Here is a 16,818-nt window from a genome sequence, read left to right as displayed (position 1 = left end):
AGTTCTTTCGAACGATACAATTAATACAATGCCGATAGAAATGCTAATAAAGGCGCTTTCAGTGCGGTATCATCCCTTTACTGCACTTTTCTCTTTAGCGAACTATAATATCAGTTGTGTCAATAATGTGGGATGAGATTATTCTATTCTTTATTTTAATGTTAAATTACGTTATAAAACTTGCTTTAAAAGACGATATAATAATCCTGTATAATTTTTAATCTCATTACATTAAATTTAAATAATAATTTTAAATATTTATATTTTTGCGAGATTCACAAGAGATATTCCTTTTTTTAACGACGATAAAGCTAGTTTTATTATAATTTCCGGAATAACGAGGATTACTCGTATATTTCTTCATGTTATATTCGCGCAAAGTGTGTATAGAAATAATGCGACGATTGTTTTGTCATGAGTAAAATGCAACGCTGTCCGCATTTAATAAGCGTAAAATCGACAATGAATCTTTGTGTAAAAAAAATGTTTCTGTATACATACGTGCACACACGTTGATACGATTATATTGAGAATGTTGTTTCACTGTCCTTTTCGGTTTATACTCTGTGGAATTATATGCCATTCGGAGATAATTGGACAGCTTGGCATTAGAGAGAAACTAATCATGAATGACAAATGACAGTTATATAGTCGATATTTCACCATTTTTATCTACGTGAACGATTTAACAGCACGAAAGCATTGATTAACTCATTAGTATACATTGTTTTGCATTCAATAATCGATCACCGGGGATAATAATAAATATCTAAGAGATGCGCCACGTGCGTATCGAAAATATATATATAAATTATTCTACATAAAATAAAAAAGGCCCCAAAAAGAGAGAAAAAATATATATATATATATATAAATTTATAATATCGGGTTTATATCTATAATTTTCTTCGAACACGATATCTATTTTATCTTTTCCAATGTATGGCAAGGTCAAGTAAGATAGAGGCTATTAGTTATCTAAAGTAGCGTAATGATAAAATCAATAATTACATTGAAATAATGAGAAAATGTGCAATATTTATTTAACGATTTTTTTACTATATTATCTAAGTCGATGTTTGCGTAGTAATATCAATTCCAAAGCGAATTCCAAACTTTGAAATTCCGCGGTGTTAATATCTCACAATGTGCAAACCACGCTTACAATTTATATGAAACAAGCAACAGCAGTTGCATGAGTAATACTCTATGCAGTATTACATGCGTTTATGTATATATGTGTTAAAGATGTACTAACAATAAGACTGATTGGCAAAGGGGCTTTAAATCGGCGAAGTCGTTTTTATCCGCGTGATTTTTCTCCGCTTGCTCGAATTAAAAAAAATGTTACGGCGATTGCGGAGAAAAAGATTGCACTCCGTCGTAGTTTCTGAAACTCTACTGTTGGGACTCTCCAAATGGAAAAGTTAGTTTCGGCAAAGTCATGTTTGCGTGAATACATTACTTTTCACTTAGGAATTTTTCGCCACGCCTTGTATGTACGTGCCAAGTATTGAACCTATTTCTACCCCGAGAATACCAGTTCATTGTCGGTATTCGCGTACGTGAATTTTTGCGACACGTGCGCAAATCATTTGAAAAGATTTTTTTATTATTTTAAATATTTAATAATATTAATTATACATTTATGGAAATAGGATGTATACATTATTCTTTCGTCAGAATATTTCGATTACAATAAAGCTCGCGATCAAATTATATAATTACGGCAGTAATCCGTTGCGAAAATTCTTCTTTTGCTTCCTTTACGATCTTCTTTGCCTTTTGTAAATAGTCATGACAAATTAACTTTCCTTCGTGTTCACATGGCTGATATCGTAGACATGGAAAATAATGGCTGAAATAGATAAGCCACACACGTGCAAAGCGCTTTAAATGTGAACCTCGTCACGATAATGTCAAGTCGGAATACATTAAGGTATATTATACAGTATATACCATTGTATCTCTTCTTTTTTTTCACTCTTAAAACTAATAGATCGTGCCTTTTGATCGACGCATTGATACTCATCATTATCGTACAGGAAATAAAAAAAAAAAAAAAAAAATCAAGGATGAAAAAACTACATATTTTAACTTTGGAAGCTTCGTACAATCGTTTATTTTTACGCGTTTAAAGGATGAATGCGATGAAACATCCGGTATACTTTTTAGAAAAGTTCTCTCTACAACATTTTAAACTTTTTACACGAATTACTCGAAAACTTCTAGTTCTCGTTATATATACAAACTTGGATCGGGCCAATCTTTTTTAACGATCCTTTCATTCCATTTGCGTATTATCGAAGAATTAATTATAATTATTTTGAAAGAAGATATTCGTTTTTATTTTCCGATTCATCGATTAATCGATTCGCGGATGCGCGTTTTCTTTGGGCGCGATCGTTACTCACAATCTGTTTCACCGTAAATCCGAGCAACTCCTCTCTTTCCTCACCCTTTTCCCGCTGGCTCGATGTCCTTTGGCACTTTCGAAAAGTTTTTAACGCTTCGAATAGAATGTTGACGGATCGGAAAGTGAACGATCCCGCACAACTCGCGAATGTAATCGAGCGATTTTTGAACTTGTTATAACTCGGATTTTCCAAACTTTAGTCAAACGACGATTTTAGAAACTGGAAGAGGAACTAATTAAGAGCCACTGAAATTTGCAAAATATCTTGCGAAAAATATTCTTTAGTCTCAAAGACTGAACTTTTCCGTCCGATAACATTGTTTATGCGCTAAGAACGATTTAACTATTGTTCAAATTCAAAGCAATTCGGAAATTCAAATATTGAGTTTCTTACTCGAAAATTTAATCAAGTGATTATGTAAACAAGTTAGAATAAATACACATCGCGCAGTTATATTAATCTCTATATATCAATATACATATAATAATGATATGTATACATATAATGTATAACAATAATAATATACACACACACACACACATATATATATGTATAATAATAATAATAATCAATAATAAATCAAAATTAATATGGCATTTTTATAATTATAGTCTATTTCTGAGTTGATTAATATCATTTTTAGCTGTTGAAAAATATACAATAACTATACAGGGTGTAACAGAGCGCCCGTACCAGCAGTTTTTTTAGGAAACAACGCATTTTCGTGAAAAATATTTCATACAAAAGAGCTCTAAATGGCGCATTATATAATAATATTAGTATAAACCTTGAATAGCACCGTTAAGGTCACACTAATATTATTATATAATGCCACTTAGAGCTCTACAGCTTTTGCATGAAACATTTTTCACGAAAATGCGTTGTTTCCTCAAAAAACTGCTGATACGAGCGCTCTGTTACACCCTGTATATAATTCTATATTATCGATTACAAATTCTGAGTGTAATCTTTCTATTTGTTTATGATATTTTAAAATAATTGTAATAAATGTCAAAAATGAGATAGAAAAAGAGAGAGAGAGAGAGAGAGAGAGAGAGAAACTCCCAAACGGCAATACTATGTGATGCGTTTACAATTTGGAATTTTATTAACAGGCTCGAGAGCATCGAGGATTTCGTTTCCCGATGGCAACGTGCCAATTCGGTCGCGCGCAACAATCATCACAAATTTTCGCTCGACCAGGATGATCCGTCGGCGATCCTTTAAACCGACGAGAACGGCTCGAAATACGAAATCGTCAATATTTGGCCTGCATTAACAATGCGCGGACGGGATCCGGCTCGCATTTCGAGCCGAAATACGACGACGTGCCTAGATTTGTCGACCAGCATGGGAACAAGTGTGGCTGTTTAATGGGAGGAGGAGGGAGGGGTGGGTTTAGGGCGAGCTAGGGATTTGACTTGGAAATTTCCATGGCTCGTCTCGATTTCCAAAATTTCGAGCCACTGCAGCAGTTACGTCACGTACATACAAGCGTGTGTTTCTTTTTCATTTTTGCGTTAAACGATGAAGCTTTTATTCCGCGTTAGAAGGGAAGCGAGATAGAGATAGACGCGGGGAATAATTCGTTTCGCAAGCGTTTACGCTCCAATGATGCAGCCGACGCGTGAAAATGGATGCACTTGTTTCGACAATGATATAGCTGACATTTATGATCACTTCACGTTCATATATTTTCATCGAATGCTACAATATATCGCTACGAATTAAGTATATTTACTCGATACCTCCGCCATTTGATGCGACGTTGTTATTGGATGGCTGCCGCATAAAGAGGGCTATTAATAATTTTCAATTGGATAAATTTCGAGGGAGGAGCCTCGTATCATCATTCTGTCAAGATTGAAAAATACGTAATATTACTTTGTAATATTATCGTAATTAGTTTGAATATAGACCCGATATATTTCATCCATTAAAGCACGTTTATTTTGCAAAAGGCACACGCAAATATAATTACATTATATTCTCTTCGGCGATATCTTTACTTATCCGCTTACGTTACCCGTTAGGCAAATTTCGGAAGCAATTCGCGAAGTAGTTCTCCTCTCTCGCAAGGCCATAGTTCTAATATATTCACTTCTATAACGGTTAATATGTACCATTAATACGACGTCGTTATAGTGCTTGATGGCTGTTCGCACAGAATCAGTACTGTAAAATTAGTTGCACTGTTCTCTTGTCTCAAAGCAGAGAAATTCTCCCTATTTCATGTGCAGAAAGATAGTAAAGGGTCGCTTTACCGTCGCGGAACTCAAATTCGAAACTGTCTTCAACTCGACACTTCCGACGAACTTCGACACCGCCATTTCGGAACGCTTCAATAATAACTGTTCCTGTACATTATCTTCTCATTATTATCTTACAGCAGACGGTAATTGAGTTAACCCGATTCGATTCTCTGTGTACTTCTGTATAACATTTGGGTCTTCTATATAACATTATTTGATACTCTCCTCCGTTTTATTTCTTAATGAAAAAGTTTTCCAATCTGTTTTATATTTCAGCATCTTACTCTCATTACTATTAGTTTCGCTTCATCTTCAATGACGGAGAGAAAATAAGAAATCCTAAAAAAATTAAATCAATTATAAACTTTATAAACGTTGACCGCATTCTGTTATTTAGATCGTTTTATGAAACTTGATGCGTCGATCATAAGATCACGTGGTGCGAATGTGGTCAAAGTTTTTCAACTTAAAAGAAGAGAATCATAGTTTCCGGCAAATTCCTCCTATTCTTATTTGGTTCTCGCGTACGGGACATGCTTTCGCACTCAAATTTTCTTCACGTTGCGAGCTGCAGAGACATGGCTTTAAGGACCCATATTAAGTTAGCCCCCCCACCAACGCCAAATTAAATCAAATACATCAAATAATTTAGTGCTAATTATGTGCTAATTAGTTGCCGTAGTCCGAATTTTGTTGCTCAAACCGTTTAGCAGGAATTTACATTCAAAGTGGGGGGTGCTAGCTTGACATTAAGCCAGCGAGCGAGTTTTTTGCGAGAAAAAAATCGTGCGCCAAAAAACCTTCGCGATACGAACAAGAATAAGATAACGAAGCTCGAGCGATACTTTTGCAATCTCGCGATTATTTTCTGGCGAAATTATACATATAATTGAAGAAGAATCATATATTTTAAAAGAATATTAAAGTATATTGAATTACGAAACGTGTGAAAAATGCGACGCGAAACTTCACCAATTGTAAAATTTCTCATTTAGCTGTTGGTACTCGTGGTTTCTCGCGGCATTTCAGAGACATTGATTAACGTTGACACGTCACCCTTAATTGGATTTCAGTAACATCCATAGTTTTAAAACTAACCAATCACCAATCAAGAATCGAATGACCGTGATTGGTCAATTTTACAACAATGAATATTATTAAACCTGACGTGTAAAATTAGTCGACTAACTGTCGACTAACCGAACACATTTTTTTTTTCTCTTAAATAAGAATATTTTATTAGGAATGTTCATATGTGGTGTGTGAGCTGCTTTTCAGATATATTCCTCCTCGAATCTTACACATTCTATTCAACGATTATTCTCGTTGTATTATCGTTTCGCCATGAAAATTGATCGAGATTTTGTAATATAAGCTCTCTCTCTCTCTTTCTCTCGAGCCGCGCTTCTTTGTTTATATCTGAATGTTTTCATCCAACTTTTTTGAACGCTTCTGTACCGAGACGTTCGGCGACGCGGTCCTCCCCTCTCCTCACCTATCCGTCCAGCCTAAATTTTCCGTAATCGCGTCAGTCTCTTCACACAAGCGCGAGTCTCAAGACGAATTACGGTCGCGCTCCGTGTTTCTCGCGTCTTTTTATCCGTCGAAAGTGAGATCCGCGAACGAACGAGTGTCGAGGGGGTCTTGTATCGAATAACAGGCGATTATCCGAGTGTAATATATTAACCCGTGTAATCGTGATTAAGGCATCTTTCGGTATATATATACTCGCAAACGACAAGATTTTTCCCACGCATCTTTTATCTATCGAAAATGAATTTCGCATCCGAACGAATATTCGAAATATCCGAATCGAGAGTAATTTGTAGTTTTGATATATCGACTTTATAATACGATACAACGATCGATGAATACATTATTTAACATATTTTTAGGCGCTGAAATAATTTACTCGCTGTCGTATATAATAATATTGCGTTGAAAATATAAGCGCGTCGCGTTCCACACGTTTCCGCTTTAATATTCTTTAATATTGTTTTCAAATGTAATCCTTTTTTCAGAGTTATATTCACAATTTCATAAATCGAGATCGCAAAAGAGCGTCGCTCGAGCTAGTTTGATTTATCTCGCGCAGGATTTTTCGCGTACGGTTTATTTCTTGGAAGAGACGCGCTCGCTCCTTTTCCTGGAACGGATATTCGACGACGCGTTCCCCCCTCCCCATCTACTACTACTCGACCTGCCTAAATTTTCCGTAACCGTTACAGTAACCGTCGTATTGCATTAGCGTGCGAGATTGAAATATTCTTTCCGTATTTCTCGCCTTTTTTTATCCATCACAAGTTTATCCCGTGTATAAAGTGGATGTCGTGAGTATCGGGAATGTCGATTAGAATCACGGAAAATCGTCTCCGTCCATTTATTAATACGCGATTATATGTTCTTTCATGTTTATAATCGGCATGGAAATAATTTTACCGCGTCATTGCATATGGCGGATTTTGGACTACGAGTGAAATAGTGATTATGAGAATAGTGATTATGCATGAGTGGACAAATTGATAGACTGTCTCGTCTCAATTTGAAGCGAAGGGAGCAACCGGAAACGGAAGGGATCTCGCGATGACCAGATGCAGAAAGAAGTGAGACATGCAAGGGCGGTGCATCGGTCGGTCAGTAGAATTTATTATTAAACATTTAAAATTGTCAATATAATTTTTAGTTTATGGAAACAATAGTATTGAAAAATCGGGGGGGGGGGGGTTTATTAATGATTTATAGCTCATGTATAAATATTTAGAATTATAACTGACTATATTATCTTTGCCTTGATTATTTCTATTATTCGTCATTGATGATTACATTGATGATTTCATAATTATAATCGTTGAGCGCATTAATTTTACTATTTTATTAGCATTCGAAATCATCATTAATACGATTACATTTTATTTAACTCTGATCACTCTGTAATCTTAACATCTTTAACGCGTCATTTTTAGAGAATGAAAATTATCAAACATGTGCATTAACGAAATTAACAATATGCATGTCAATTTATTTTTTAATTTATGGAAACGATGATATTGAAAAATCGAGTTGTTTTTTGATTAATTATTTATAATCTGATAATCATATAAATATTTAGAATTAAAACTGACCATATTATCTTTGCCTTGATTATTTCTATTATTCATCATTGATGATTATTAATGATTTCATAATTATAATCGTTGAGCGCATTAATTTTACTATTTTATTAGCATTCAAAATCATCATTAATACGATTACATTTTATTTAACTCTGATCACTCTGTAATCTTAACATATATCTTTAACGCGTCATTCTTAAAAAAGCAAGAGGAGCAACAAATTCAGTTTCTTATATATTTCGATAGTATATTGTCCACAGATTATTTTAATACCAAAAACATGCGAGCAACAAATTCTTTTAGTTAATTTATATAATATAAGAGCGCGTCGTATAGGGTCCGCGGCAACAAAGTATCGATTTTTAATACTTTAAGACGAGCAACAAATTCAGTTTCTTATATATTTCGATAGTATATTGTCCACAGATTATTTTAATACCAAAAACATGCGAGCAACAAATTCTTTTAGTTAATTTATATAATATAAGAGCGCGTCGTATAGGGTCCGCGGCAACAAAGTATCGATTTTTAATACTTTAAGACGAGCAACAAATTCAGTTTCTTATATATTTCGATAGTATATTGTCCACAGATTATTTTAATACCAAAAACATGCGAGCAACAAATTCTTTTAGTTAGTTTATATAATATAATAGCGCGTCGTATAGGGTCCGCGGCGACAAAGTATCGATTTTTAATACTTTAAGACGAGCAACAAATTCAGTTTCTCATATATTTCGACAGTATATTGTCCACAGATTATTTCAGTACCAAATACATGCGAGCGATACATTTTTTTATTTACTTTTACTTCGCGCAAGTGAATGGTACGGCGCGGCGAGACTGAGTATATAGTGGTATTAATTAAATAATATACTTTTTTTAAAATATTTTTATGTTATTCTAGAGCAACAAAATCGCAACAAATTCTAGTGTAGTTTATTTTTTGATTCGAGCTTTATATATATTTTTTTCACTATGGGGGGAGGCTGGCTTAATGTCAAGCTAGCACCCCGCACTTTGAATGTAAATTCCTGCTAAACGGTTTGAGCAACAAAATTCGGACTACGGCAACTAATTAGCACATAATTAGCACTAAATTATTTGATGTATTTGATTTAATTTGGCGTTGGTGGGGGGGCTAACTTAATATGGGTGCTTTAAGGACGAACTCGTGTACGTGTCTTTGGAAAATGAAATTGTTTTCGATTTCGCTCTCGCTTCTCGTGATTTCGCGCCGCGGGAATGGATTAGTCGACCTGCCAGTGAGTTCGCATGCAGCAAAATCGGCTTAAGTCGTGGCACGAACGATTCGTTCGGCTGGAAATTGCTCCAGACTTTGCGGAATAAATGACAGATGAAAACGATGACCTGGCAGCTGTGCATTTTCACTTACAATCTCTTATGCCGACATATTCTACGAAATCTGCATTTATATGGTATTGCGTTGTTTGTCTTATCACTTATTCATTGACCGACAAGCGTTGCTTGTGCGATACCTGTATATTATTGTATTTACATCTGAAAATGTGAAAGAGCGAAGATTTTTCCATTTAATTACATACGTAATTATGCTTGAATAATTACGCTTTTTTTCGGTATAATTCAAATGTTTAATTAACATTGAATAAAGCTACGCGAAATATTAAAGAGCAATTGCACAGCTGTATAATCATTTCACAAAAATCTATAGAGCTTTGTTACTATTTATGTCGCTAATATAAATTACTTTTATGTAATAACAAAAACCGAATTTTCATGTTTTTACAATTTAATGTGTAATTTAATATAATTATAATATTGCTATTTACATATACATGTATAATTGTACATAGAATATAATACATAGTTGTCTCTGCGATGTTATTCATTATCTGGTTTTTTTCTCCATTCGTGTCATTTATCTTAACAGTTTTAAAAATCCTCTTCTCATGATCTATTTGACCATACAATATATGAACGATGTAATCTGTATTAATCTGGTAATGGCATCAATAATATTCATGACGTAAATCATAACGAATTAAATTCTCAGCTCTCTCTCTCCATTTCTCATCACAAAGTGCTCGCAACTTTTCTTTATCTAGGGATTCTTTGATCAATTTGCAACTGAAATTATTACATAGACATAGACGATAGACCATATAGTTGTCGTAGTTAAATTAACAATGAAATACTTTATTAAATTAATTTTTATGGCAGAAAAAAACGCACGTATTACAAACAACGAACGAAATGCGGGACAGAATAACTTTATTGCTCGTCTTGTGTAGTTATTCATTAGAAAGAAGACCGAAGAGAAGCGCGGTTGATTCAGTCGCGTGACTCGTTACGATACGATGCACCGAACCAACCGACGTAACAACAAAAAACAAAGAAAAAAACGTTATCGTCCGTTGTATGTATGTTGTATGATCGTGCAGTCGGCGAATCAAGCGGGCCACGGAATTTCAAAAACGGACGTCAATCAGACTGGGTGAAACTGTCATCGGATTAACAGTTTTGCAGTGACAGACGCCGATCGTCGCAACAACGGTGATCGGTGGTGATCGATTTCTTCGTGCATCGACGATGTGCGCATCTAGACGAGTAATCCCTATATGTATACGCGGACACGAAAAGTATAGAGATCCCCTTGGATAGAGAGACAGAGACAGAGAGGTGAAGTGTGTGTGCGTAATTGATTCGCTTTGATACACCAGCGAGTCCTTTCTTAGATTTTTTGCGCAAAAATGGACTCGACAACTCGACGATACTGCACATTATCCAGACATGGTTACCACGATTACGTGGCAAATGTAATAAAGTGACTTTCCTGATTCGATGTATCGCACGATAAAACATTGCGGGCGTAAAGGTCGATTACGTGATTTCGATGAAAATTCATTGACATCGCTTTGAATACAAATCGATTCATCATGAATTGCGTTTGTATACGGGGTGTATCAGAATGTCCGATGTTCATATCATACACAATGTCTTACAAAATATTTACGGTTTTTTGTGAATTTTTGAAAGTATATATTACATTTTTATAATATCATATTAATAAAGTATAAGTACATTTATAATATTATATTAATAAAGTAAATTATATATACCTATATATGATGAAGAAAACTCACGTTGACGGATATTTATTTAAATTGCAAAGCGCGGTCATTCGTAGGTTTATAAATGAGAAAATATTTTCCATTACACTTGAAATATGAGCTTAACGCGTGATATGGTCTGCGTACATTACAAAATTTTCTCTCGTTACACGTGATTTGAAGTACGCGAGGCTGTTACCGCGCTGTCATTACCGTAAAATAAAATTACTTTTATACACATAAGCATCGCGTGTATCGTACGAGCTAAAGAATATTAAGGAATCAATAGAATCTACATAAAAACACAAATTTATGACGCAATATTTCCGTTATATTAAGATTCAGATTTTGAAAGTAAAACGCTATTAAAGAAGCGTCATCTCGCTATCGCGCAAAATCGAATTCGAGGAGTTGACATTTCCAGAAAATTTTTAATCAATTTCCGTCCATAACCGCATCTAAATTATCTGAAACAGAGTTGTTCGCAAACACGTACGTAGACACCTACGCGCGCTCTCGCACACCTGCTTGACTTAAGCCGATGCATATGCACGGTTGCTGCTCGACGTCAGGAGTCAGGATGTTCAGTATTCATGGAACATCATTGCTCGAACGTGGCGAGTTGGTAGGGTACAAATTAGTTTAGCCCCCTTCGCGTATTTGCGTTGCATCCTCGCCACGGTGACGGCAGCAACAGCGGTAACAGCGACGACGTATAAAAATATTCCCTCATGTATCGGAAGCTTCCGCGTCAGGTACACCGAGCGCCAACATCCCGGGCGCATCTTAACTCCCGATCCGACATCTTTTCCCCTTCACGTCGCCTCGCTACCGCGTGCACGAAGAAGTTTTCGGATGCTCTGCGGCGCTTAGAAGAAATTTCGCACTGCCGCTGGAACGGAGGCAAACGTGGCGACAGTTGTGCCGATAACGCGTTTATAGGCTAACGATAACATGGTAAAGTTTGACAGGACTTTGCGTACATTTCTCTAATGCTTCCAGCGAATTTTAGAACGTGATACGTTCGACGCGAGAGAAATGACGAGGGAGAAAGCGCAAATTCTATTTCCCGCGAAATGTTTGCAAATATAATTCATTTATTTTCATTTAGCGTGTGATATTTTACTGAAAATTTGACTCTGTCGGCAATTAACAAATTAGCGTAATATGTTGACTACTTTGTGTGCGGAATGCATACGAAGAAATTTAATGCGATCCCAGGGAACGCACGGAGGCACGCCGTTTAATATGTATTTCATAATTATCATGTCGCAAAAGTAGGTTATTTGACTTGCGTACGCGTGTCGGATACATCCATTACACAATTGTAAATATGTCTAGCGGATCGTTTGACACTCCGCATGAACAAGATTATTATGGAATATTTTCCGTGGGAAACGATCACCCAAATGCCATGTGCGAATATCATAATATACGCATTGCGAGAGACGTTGACAATATCCATTCGATTAATATAGAATTTCTATTTGACGTGATTTTATAATTCTCGTTACAAACGCGATACGGGATATTGCTTGATTAGTCAATAATATCATTATTAGCTTTTGCAATATTTAATTGATTATTGAAATACTGTCGAAAGGATTAGAAAAATTTATCAATTAAATTCAATGCAATTAAATCGATTAAGAAATGAATCATCTCTTTAATTACGCATCCCAGTATTTCAATACTGCAACAAACCTGAATAACATAATTAATCCATCATTTAATTATTATTTGTTTTCGTGTCCTTTCTCTTATTTCTCGATAATCGAATCGGATATGTGTATTTCGTTTCTATCGGAATTTATTTGTACATACAAAGCGTGCCGTGTATATCCGCTTATACTTATAGATTGCATTAGCTCGCCGCATGTCAGTATCCGTTTTTCATATAAATCAACATTTATTAAATGTCAATTTCTATAACATTTGTCTCAAAATGAAAACATAATTTATTTTAATCGCAGTGCCCCGAAATAATATTGGCTGCGCACGAAAAACTCATATCTTAACTTAAATGATCACGTGAATTCCTGCAACGGAAATAAAAAAGAATAATTTTAAGTGACATTTAACATCGCGTTCATATTAAACTCTCCGTTATCAATATTTTTCATGTTTTTTTTTATAGCGATACTTTTAGTAACTCGGTCAGAGAGCGCGGCGGACTTTTTGTAAAAGTTTCAGAATATACAAATGAATCGATTGTTTAATCAAACATTTATACACGACACTCATATAAATATAAATTGCTGGAGTTTTAACTCTCATGCAACTTTTCGAACACGGACGGTAACTAGAAGATTTGTTATAAAGAAAACTGTGTATCATGTGACGTTTAAATGCAAATGACAGTTTAGCATAACGCAACGTACGGCGGAGGTCACTCGTGATGCGTTTTCCTGCATTAAATGAAGGAAACTTCATAACAAAAGGGATGTTATCGAAAGAGCTTCCTTGCAATTTACGCGACATTGAAATCGAAATTCTATAAAAAAATGATGAGATTTAAGTTTCAAATTCTCAATTGTGAAGAAGCTAGATAGAATAATATCGTTCAGACATATTTGTAAGATTCGTCAAGTTACATATTTGTGCATAAATACAATACAATGGAAATACTTTCCTCTTTACCGCTTTTCGACTCGTTTTATATTTCTCCGCTAAATCCCCCTCTTCGTTTATCCCTGGGCAGTGCCATTTCCTTCGGTTTTGAATTCGTACAAACTTGATGAGATCGACAATTACACCGATACATCGTTGAAGAAAAAGACTTCCTTTTCGGGACGATGTATTTGCAGAAAAGCCCTTCTCCTTAATCGATAAAAGCCCAAATGTTATTTCTACCTTTGCCTCCCGGAACAATTTCCCGAACATCGCGAATTCGCTCGGCCGACAAGCGGTGAGAATTCGAGGGGAAGCAATCATTATCCTATGAAAGAACGCGGGCGAGGTCCATTGAAACGCGACAAGGTAGCTTCCATGATGCTATCGCCGAGAAATAGGAGAAAGGAAGACACGGGGAAAAAGAGAGGGTGGTAGCGCGAACGGCGGAGGTATCTGAACATTTACGGACCATTTCCTCTCTCTCTCTCTCTCTCGCCCGCCCGCCTCCTCATAATGACGTTATTGCCTTCTCGGGGGGGGGGGGGGGATGGGGGAGGGAATTGTACGGCGGCGGAGAGCTCTATCTTCGAGTCGCTAACCGCGATCATTATTGGTTTTCGCTCGGTGTACTAGGTATGTAAATTCACGGGAGTCAACATCGCGGTAAATGTCGCGATCTGTTTCACATCTTTTCGTACGATATAGTCGTGACAAATACGACGATCGGCTAGATGACGTTCCTTATGGCATCGGAAAATTCGCGTCTGAATGAATTCTCGTTCACGCGAGGAAAAAGTTCCCACATTTTTCACAAGTCGAGAACGATACGCGCAATTTAAATAACGGACGGCTCTCGTTTCCTCAATATCATCTTTAGCTTCTTGATATTGAAGGCTATTGAATGAATTGTGATGTGCTAAAATACGCAACTCATATTTTCGGAGACAATTTCTGTACATGCAACAGTTTTTTTATATCTTTATATGGTAAAATAGTATGAGAAAAAGATGATAACTTTTCTAATTTAAAATATGAATATCTTTTTCGCTAAAGTTTGTATTTAATGTTTTTGAGGATATGTTTTACATATTTTTAGAATTAAAGATATTATAATTAAGAGGAATTAAAATTTTCAGCGATGAATAGCGCTCTTATAGGAGAATGCGAAAATCAATACTATAAGACTGTGCTTCAAATATTCGATGTTGTATATTCATCTGTTTGCTAAGCGTGCGTTTAAGTTTCGCCCGTTATATTAAAAATTAAAATACAACGATTAGAGAGCCAAAATTGTTTTCTTTCGCGTGATCTTTTTACACTTTCTTTAAGTAATACAAGTAATACATCGAAGAGAATAATAAAGGCGTAGGAAAAAAATCTGTTCACTTTGACACTTCTAATATTAAGACTACTTTTAATCTATTTCATCATTCTGTCGCGCTTAAAAGCTATTAAATCTTTATAACACACATTGTTACTATTATATGAAAGTTGAAACGAATAGTGGGTTCATTTGTTCGCTCTTCATCAAAGGACCAGATGCTTTATTCTTTGTTTTTTTTTTTTTTTTTAATATATATGAGTCAACGTTTCTCATTTTTTATGAGAATATTCAATTACAACTAATAAAACAATATGTTATTTTGTGTTTTGTTATCTACAAAATATATTTGCATCAAAGGAATTTTCATTTCGGTCGCGAGGCCTGAAATTTAGATTGACATAGGTCAGAGAAGACTCGTATACATATAACGCGCATTTTGAATTTTTTACAATATCATGAATGCATATGAAGTTGCTTTTCGCACAAATATGAAATTACATCTCTGACAATACATTATAGTACAAAACAAAAGATCTTTCTAACGCATTTTTTATCCAATGCATTTCGTACAGAAAGCAAAATTTGCGTCCTTTTTACGGTTACGGATTAAAAATGAAATTATGTATAGCTGGGATGCAGTTCTCGTGAAATCGTAAAAATCTCGTGAAATATCGACGCAGCAGCGCTATCTTGGCGAGCCACACGTATATAAGTGTGCGTATGTATATGTACGTATTGTTTACTGAATAACGAGATGATAATATTGGTAACGATTCGTCAACGCGAGCGCGTGGATTTATAAGTGTCGTCGACTCTCGAAAGCAAACTCCCCGCGAACAACAGATTCGCATAATAAATTAGTAACGTATATATTACGTCACGAGGGTCATTGTATAATATTTACGCTATTTTGTGTGCAGTACTTGTCGGTTGCGAACCTTCTCGCGCGTCCGTAGATTCAGTGAAGTGGATTACCCCCGGGCTGGAAAATGTGCCAACTTCTGCTTAAACGTTAAACGGTTCTAATGCAAATCGCCAGAATACAGGAAATGTGTGTAAAAGCTCGACGATGCTACGAGTGGTCGTATTTTTCTTCTTTACCGCGCGGTTTTATCTGGATGATATGAAAAAGTTAGCGTGTGTGTGTGTGTGTGCGCGCGCATTTTCCGTTTTCAGATACTCTTATCTAAATGCTGATATTTTTAGCTTACCGGAGTTTGTAATAATTTTCATCTATATGCGTTCTTTTACGTTATCTTCCGCAAACGATAATTTGAGGGCAAAATAATTGGAGCCATTTCAGGATAAAAAAAAAAAGAGCGCCGTAAATTATTCCTAAAATATAAACATGTTATATATTAAAGCTGTTATGTATTATATAAAGATTGATTTTTTGCTATTAAAATATTAATCGTATCGTATATAAATGCTCTACAGAGTGTACATGTAATAATAATCCATACGTAATAATTGTTACATTTTGAAGATGTACACATCTTTAGACATATATTTTTAATATTCAAATGTTATTTTGAAATGTAAGAAAAAAAATATACTTTTAATATTCGGATGTTATTTTAAAATAACAATACAAAGGAATCGGACAAGCTTTTAATTGTAATTTGCAATAATAATAATTATTCTCATAAAAATATGATAAAAAATGCGAACAATCATGACACAAGAAAAATGAAGAAATTTCCTGTTAATATCGATAAATTCGTAAAATCGTTGCAGAAGCAATGCGTCGCGACACTATATCATGGTTTTATTATATTATGGTTGAATTTATGTGACGTATACTCAGCGATATGCGGAATACTCATTTAGTGCAGATCGTTCACGCATACGTTCCCACGTGGTACATGTTATTGACGCTATAAAAAGATACATCCGTGCAAAAGACGTACGATAAAATAACGCAAAAGCTTCGCTGTCGCTTCTCGACGAGGAAATGACGTTATTTCGAGAATTTCAGCTTACGACAAAATTGATCCTTGATCCTCG

General features: G+C 35.3%; 1 protein-coding gene across 7 annotated transcripts in view; it reads left to right on the top strand.

Moving 5' to 3' along the window:
* The window catches only part of Cmpy (crimpy), a 269,291-nt gene that overhangs the window by 8,846 nt on the left and 243,627 nt on the right, over positions 1 to 16,818 (top strand). The window lies entirely within an intron of this gene.

The sequence above is a fragment of the Polyergus mexicanus genome, unplaced genomic scaffold (assembly GCF_030449975.1).
Source record: "Polyergus mexicanus isolate NDT 795.1 unplaced genomic scaffold, iyPolMexi1.0 SCAF_16, whole genome shotgun sequence".
NCBI lineage: Eukaryota > Metazoa > Arthropoda > Insecta > Hymenoptera > Formicidae > Polyergus > Polyergus mexicanus.
Note: the sequence above shows the minus strand (reverse complement) of the source record. Positions and strands in the feature narration are given on the sequence as shown.